Source organism: Rana temporaria, chromosome 5 (assembly GCF_905171775.1).
Source record: "Rana temporaria chromosome 5, aRanTem1.1, whole genome shotgun sequence".
In the NCBI taxonomy this organism is placed as follows: domain Eukaryota; kingdom Metazoa; phylum Chordata; class Amphibia; order Anura; family Ranidae; genus Rana; species Rana temporaria.
In genome coordinates, this window is record NC_053493.1 from 355445786 (window position 1) to 355454032 (window position 8247).

Sequence of the window (8247 nt, forward strand, 5' to 3'; positions counted from 1 at the left end):
TAGGTAGCAGCTTTCACTTCCTGCATGACATTTGCCTACTGCCCTGCTAGCCACTTTTTTGACTCTGCCAAACCGCTTCCAATTCTTCCAGGCCACTTTATTGCCTGCAAGCTATAGACACTCTTTTTTTAGCGGATTTAATTTCTGCCCATTGAAGTCCTGTCCATCTTTCCAGATAATAATTAACCTACAGTTATTTATTTTAGAACTAGTTCTAGGCCCCAACTATGGCCCCAGTTGCCCACTGCTCCCCATTATTCACTTACTGCACCTCTTTCCTTCTAGCATGCCATTGGTCCAATTTGGGCAAAGGCACTGGGCAAGCATCCATAACTCACTGCTTTTGATATGTGTCCAGCCACGTGGGGGTCCCCATAAGTTTGGTACTCCAACTGCTGCTGATAGGCTGAGTGACACAGGAAGTGGTAGTATCTTCAGGCAAAGCAACAGCTGTGTTAGCTGATCACCAAACACAGATATGGCACATGCTTGGGTTCCCGCTGTGCAGCACACCATTCATTGCAAATCTAAAGCCCAGAGCTTGCCCATAAAGAGATTTAGATATAATAATTTTAAGTACATATATCTATAAGACAATCTCAATGTTTATAACTCCTTGAACATAAATGAAGAAACCAAACTATCCATCGCCATCACATTAGAAGATTTCTGAAACTCAATGGGAAAAAATTGGGTCAGACCCTCACAGCAAATTAGTTTTTTTTAGCTTACTTAGAATGTACAAAATTGGAGGGAAGAATACCCTTTTCTTTAATAAGACCTGCAGTATGTCCTTCTACGGATTGTCTGCATAGCTAGTATTTTGCCAAATGTACGTAGTTCAGTTTATCATAGAAGTGGTATTTCATATGGACAATGCTGACCATGATATTTAGAGAAACGTGTGTTATTTTCTTGTGCAACACCTTAATAAAAATGTTTACTGCTCACTGATTCTTATTTGTGTTGTTCTACAAGTGTGCTAATCTCTAACTTTAATTAAAATCTTAAAAATGTAATTATTGGGGGAGGGGGAAGTTCTCAAATGTATAAGAAAGGTCTATTTTAAAATGTTTAAAAAAAAAAAGACAAAGAAAAATCAGCACAAGAAATATTACTTACAGTCAGCAGGATATGTCCCTTGTAAAATCCCTCTTCGTCCAGGCCCCCAACTCATGTTAACCTGTAAACTTCAGGCATGGCAAGGGTTAAATGAATTAAGGGGCTGTCGTAGGCTCTCATAAAAAGTGCACACCTATGCCCACCCAGCTGTTCCATTCATAGAAGTCGAACTACATTTGCATGGAGCACTTAGTCCTGTTCTGTGCCTTGGTTGCTGAGCTAGCATGGTTGAGAGCTTGAACCCCCACCACTGTTCGACCTCTCTGCTTGCTAAGAGACAAATTCCTTATAAGGTCTGATTGACAGGCATAAAGAGAAGAGAGGGAAGTGACAGACAGCACACACAGATGAGAGGGGCATAACATCTGCAGCTCTGCCATCTAATCTGCTTCACTGTGCCTGCTTTGCACACTTAGGAAAGACTATAAAGCCCAGACCCACCCACCTATTTCAGGAGCGACAAAAAGTAGCAGCTGCCTACTTGTGTTGTGAATGATGGCGGGCTACAGATGAGCGCTATTAATCATTTTAACACGTCAGCGGCTACTATTCTAGTCTCTCGCCCCACAATAGCAGACAGACAGGTCTGGGCTCAGTTGACTAATGGCTCGTACACACGATCCGAATATCGGACGAAAACTGTCACCTGAGGAAGAATTGTAAGATTTTCGGAATGTGTGTACACTACTTTCGAGAGCCAATACTGACAGTCCATGCGATATTATTAGATCGGACAAGCACGAAAGTTTTCCACGTACGATACCAGATCGTACGATTTTCGTTTAGTCAGTATAGTTGTCGTTCCAAAAATACAATACAAATACATTACAACAAATGACATCACTTTTTTTCTGTCGTACAAGAATTTTTGGGACTTTAGTAACCTATTCAATTTCTACTTGCGACTATTAAGCGAAAAAAGTTGTACGATCTGTCGTACTGTATTTGGATCGTGTGTACGAGCCATAATAGTAGCTGCCAGCTTGTTTTATGGGTTTGTGGTTTTATGAACGATGGCACTTGCCACCAGCACACTGTCATTCACAACACAGGGTGGCAGCTCTAATCCCTCTCCCCAGAATAGCAGGCGGTCAGTTGTGGGTTTAGTTGCCTGACAGTACTAGCTGTTGGATTGTGTTGTGTGCTTGTATTTTCATTGATGACAGTGCTTGCATACAGTGCCGTATCATTCACAACACAAGCAGGCAACTAGTAGTCCCTCTCCCCAGATCAACAGTAATCCTTTTACAATGTATTGATGTGGGCTGCTGCTTGGGCCATGAGGAGAGGTATACACATTGAATATTTGAGATCAGTGAGAATAAGGCTCATTTCATACAGAGCGGAGTCTGATCCACCCAGCAGGAGATCCGTGAGCAGATCCCATTGACCAGGAGCCGAAGGGACGGATGTCAGTTTTTTTTTTACATCTGTGCCCTACTAGTTTGCACCCATGACAGCTCTATGGGTGACTGGGTGTAATTCAGACTCCATTTAGTTTACATCCGGCTAACTCCATCACATTTGGTCCTTTTCAGTTTTCTTTCCGGACCTGGATGGCCTTGGAGGTAGACACAAGTCAGTTTACATCCTCTCTTTAGGGCTACATGGAGCTTCCAATCAGAAAAACTGACAGACGGACTGGATCGAAATGCTTGTGTGAAAGGACCCTTAAAATTATATTAAAGGCTCACATTTTTTTTTAAAACAATAAATATTTCATACTTACTTGCACTTTGCAATGTTTATGCAGAGAGTAGATTTAATCCTCCTTTTCACTGGCGCTCTTAGCTCTTCTACCCTGCCGAGTGCCCCTATAGCAAGACACTTGCTATGGGGCACTCGTGCGTGCTCGCTCCCGAGTCCCGATTCATGTGGGTCATAAGACAGAGAACAGGGCTCGGCCCGCCCCCTCTTTACTGGCTGTGATTGACAACAGTGGGAGCCAATGGGTCCCGCTGCTGTGTATGAGCCAATGAGGAGGTAGAGAACTGGGTCAGCAGCCGCTCGTGTATATCGCTGGATCGAGATTGGGGCTCGGTATTACGCTTCCTGATGATGTCATAATGACGAAACGTACGTCAAGGCGCATCCCGGTCTTGTGTTTACTTCCGGTTTCTGTTCACTACGGCAGTGGAACACACGTCGATCTACATCGGTACAGCTGCTCTTTATCCAAGTGACAGAAGCCTTTTACCTTCAGTGCCGAGGAAAGGCACTTATCAAAGTAAGCGGCCATTTGGCTCATGTTTTTAAACTATTCGTTTTAAATAAAACTGTATTATGCCAAGGCCCTGCTTTCTCATTTTTTTCTGAATAATACTGCGGTGGAAGTACTAACAAGATTCCAGCCACATCCCCAGTGTGTGTACCAGCAAAGATTGCAAGCCCACAATCACAAAAAACTCCACCCGACCTTCTTTTTAGTTAAAGGGGTCATGGTGGTCTGGTGAGTAGGAATTTTACTCTTATCCACCGGGTGTTGTCTCATCAAGTCTTTGCCATCGGTGATGGTGTAAAGACCAAAGTTGCATCATAATATATATATATATATATATATATATATATATATATATATATATATATATATATATATATTCTATAAATCTTTTCTTTTTTGTGTGTTTTGATTTTCATTATCTAGACACATTGTGATTTCTACACTAGACTAGTAATAACTCATTGAGCATTATGCACTTTATTTGTAAATGCACTGTATTTAGCATATTGTTCTAGCACCCCCAATTATTACACACCCCAAAGTATTAAAGGGGCTGCATACTGAAAGTTCTTCATCCTAAGGTTTACAGCCACTTTAAAAAGGGACAGGGGCTAGTGCTAATGTAATGCCCATATGTTGGGCTTGAAGTATATTCACACTTTTGTAATCTAATTTGAGAAAATCCCACTATACTATATGTTTATTTGTTCAATACTTTTTTCTGTTTGCATTTGTTTTATTGGTAAAACAAAATGCATTAAAATAGCATTTTAGAAGGCAAGGTCAGCAATGGCAGCCTCCATACCTCCTCACTAGAGATCTCTTTTAACCAAACAAAATTCTTCTCATAACAAAATGCAACAAGAAGCATACACACATATAGTTACTCAAACTGCAAATTTAATATAAACTGTTTTAACAGTAAACAGTGAAAACAATGAGTTTGCAATTCCTTTTAAAGAAATATAATTTACCTAGTAATTTTACTAAAATCAAACACACAAATATAAATTACAAAAAATGTAAAAAACAGTATGCAAAAAAGACACAGAACAGTGAATATACACTGATCAGCCCAAACATTATGACCACTGACAAGTAAAGTGAATAACCTTGATTATTTTGCTACAATGGCACCTGAAAATGGTTAGGATATATTAGGCAGCAGGTAAACATGTTATGGTGTCCCTGAAGCTGCTGTGCTGAAATCAGAAAAATGGGCAAGTGCAAGGATTTGAGCAACAAGAGCCAAATCTTAATGGCTAGACCAGTGTTTGCCAACTCCAGTCCTTAAAGTGGTTGTATACCCTTATTTTTTACCTACAGGTAAGCCTATAATAAGTCTTACCTGTAGGTAAAATTAGTATCTCCTAAACCTGTAGGATTTAGGAGATATTTAGTTTGCATGCAGCAGCTGACATCAGCAGATGCTGCCGGACCCTGCAGGAAAGAAGACTCACGTCATCATGGCTCAGGCCACTCACAGCACTGGAGCCGCGAATCCTGGAGGAAACGCAGAGGGCAAAATGTCAGCTCCCACGGCGTGGATTGGGCTGCGATACAACGACTTCGTTCTAAGGTAAGTATTTCATAATGTGCTAATATGTGGTGCATACTAGCTCATTATGCCTTTGCCTTAAAGGTTTTTTTTTCTTACATTTGCGGGTATACAACCGCTTTAAGGTGCCCCAACAGGTCATATTTTCAGGATTTCCCTCAGATGAAACAGCTGTGGTAATAACTAGGACAGTGAAACTGATCAAATCATCTGTGAAAAATAATGGAGAGCCTGAAAACATGACCTGTTAGGGCGCCTTGAGGACTGGAGTTGAGAAACACTGGGCTAGATGCCTGGGTCAGAGCATCTCCAAAACTGCAGCTCTTGTTGGATGTTCCCAGTGTGCAGTGGTCAGGACCTACCAAAAGTGGTCCAAGGAAAGAAAACTGACTAACCAGTGACAGGGTCCCTGGAGGCTCATTGATACACATGGGGAGTGAAGACTGGCCCATGTAGTCCAATCCAATAGAAGAGCTACAGTAGCTTATCTTACTGAAAAAGTTAATGTTGGTTCTGATGATAGAGGGGTGTCAGAACACACAGTGCATTGCAGTTTGTTGTGTATGGAGCTGTGAAGCTACTGACTCGTCAGGGTGCCCATTTTGACCTGTGTCCATAGCCTAGAGTGCTTTATAATGGGCACATGAGCATCATAACTGGACCATGAAGCAATGGAAGGAAGATATCCTGGTCTGATTAGTAAAGGTATGGTTTGTTGAACACAACTAAGGCCCCGTACACACGATAGAATCCATCCGCAGATAAATCCCAGCAAATGGGTTTCTGCGGATAGATCCTATGGTGTGTACACGCCAGCGGATCTGTTTCCGCGGAGAAATCTCCTCTGGGATGGATTCCAGCAGATCGGATATTTGCTGTGATGCACAACAAATCCATCTGCTGGAATCCATTCCAACGGATGGATCCGCTCGTCTGTACAGACTTACCGGATCCATTCGTCCAAAGGGATTCCCCGCACGCGTCGTAATGATTTGACGCATGCGTGGAATTCCTTATATGACAGCGTCGCGCCCGTCGCCGCGTCATAATCGCGGCGACGGCGCGACACGTCATCGCCAGAGGATTTCCGCGCGGATTTCAATGCGATGGTGTGTACACTCCATCGCATCGAAATCTGCGGAAATCTTTGAGAGGATTTATCCGTGGAAACGGTCCGCTGGACCGTATCAGCGGATAAATTCTCTCGTGTGTATGAGGCCTAAGAGTTTGAGGTGTCGACTTGGCCTGTAAAATTCTCCAAATCTCAATTCAATATCTGTGGGATTTGCTAAAAAAAACAAGGAGGTCCCAACTCGTAATGTATAGGACTTACAGGATCTGCTACTGGCGGCTTGGTGTCAAATGCCACATTATACCTTCAGACGTCTAGTGGAGTTCCTGCCTCGATTTGTTATGGTGGGTGGTCATAAACATTATGGCTGATTGATATAAGAGCAAAATATATTAAAAAATAAAAGTGCAGACTGTTGTCCCCATACCTGGGCCCAGGCCTATGTGACTATTTCTCCAGGCCTACAGTGAGGTAAAAAATGGATTTGACCCCCTGCTGTTTTTGTACGTTTGCCCACTGGACAAAGAAATGATCAGCCTATAATTTTAATGGTAAATTTATTTTAACAGTGAGAGACAGAATAACAAATATATCCAGAAAAATGCATTTTAAAAAAAAAGGAATAAATTGATTTTCATTTTAATGAGTGAAATAAGTATTTGATCCCCTATCAATCAGCAAGATTTCTGACTCGCAGGTGCCTTCTATATTAGGTACCGAGCTGAGATTAGGAGCACTCTCTTATGGGAGTGCTCCTAATCTCAGCTTGTTACTTGCATAAAAGACACCTGTCCACATAAGCAATCAATCAGATTCTAATCTCTCCACCATGGCCAAGACCAAAGAGCTGTCCAAGGATGTCGGGGATAAGATTGTAGACCTACACAAGGCTGGAATGGGCTACAAGACTTTCGCCAAGCAGCTTGGTGAGAGGGTGAAAACAGTTGGTGTGATAATTCGCAAATGGAAGAAACACAAAATAACTGTCAATCTTGCTTGGGCTTGGGCTCCATGCAGAATATCACCTTGTGGAGTTTTAATGATCATGAGAACAGTGAGGAATCAGCGTAGAACTACACAGGAGAATCTTGTCAATGATCTCCAAGCAGCTGGGACCATAGTCACCAAGAAAACAATTGGCAACACACTACGCCGTGAAATACAGAAATCCTGCAGCGCCTGCAAGGTGCCCCTGCTCAATAAAGCACATGTACAGGCCCGTCTCAAGTTTTCTAATTAACATCTGAATGATTCAGAGGAGACCTGGTTGAAAGTGTTGTGGTCAGAGGAGACCAAAAATCGAGCTCTTTGGCATCTACTCAACTCGCCGTGTTTGGAGGAGGAGGAGGAATGCTGCCTATGACCCCAAGAACCCCATCCCCACTGTCAAACATGGAGGTGGAAACATAATGCTTTAGAGGTGTTTTTCTGCTGAGGGGACGGGACAATGTCACTGCAAAGAGACCATGGACAGGGCCCATGTACCTTCAAATCTTGGGTGAGAACCTCCTTCCCTCAGCCAGGGCATTAAAAATGGGTCGTGGAGGGGTATTCCAGCATGACAATGGCCAAAAACACACGGCCAAGGCAACAAATGAGTGGCTTAAGAAGAAGCACATTAAGGTCCTGGAGTGGCCCAGCCAGTCTCCAAACCTTAATCCCATAGAAAATATGTGGAGGGAGCTGAAGGTCCGAGTTACCAAATGTCAGACTTGAAACCTTAATGACTTGGAGAGGATCTGCAAAGAGGAGCGGGACAAAATCCCTCCTGAAATGTGTGCAAACCTGGTGGTCAACTACAAGAAACCACTGACCTCTGATTGCCAACAAGGGTTTTGCTACCAAGTACCAAGTCATAATTTGCAAAGGGGTCAAATACCATACTTATTTCACTCATTAAAATGCAAATCAATTTATAACGTTTTTTTCTGGATATTTTTGACGTTAGTCTCTAACTGTTAAAATAAACCTACCATTAAAATGATAGACTGATAATTTCTTTGTCGGTGGGCAAACCTACAAAATCATCAGGGGATCAAATACTTTTTTCCCTCACTGTACATACAGTTCTGGTCTGCTCTCTGTCGAGTGTGGTTAGACAATGGAGACCACCAGGAAGCATAACTACGGAAAACATACAAAGTACAAAAATAATTTAAACTATAAATAAACATACAGACATTAAAAACAGCAATGTGCAGTGCTATTCAAATAACCACTGTAAGAAAAAATTAAAACCTTTTTCACAGTCATATTACAGTGATATCATTTTTA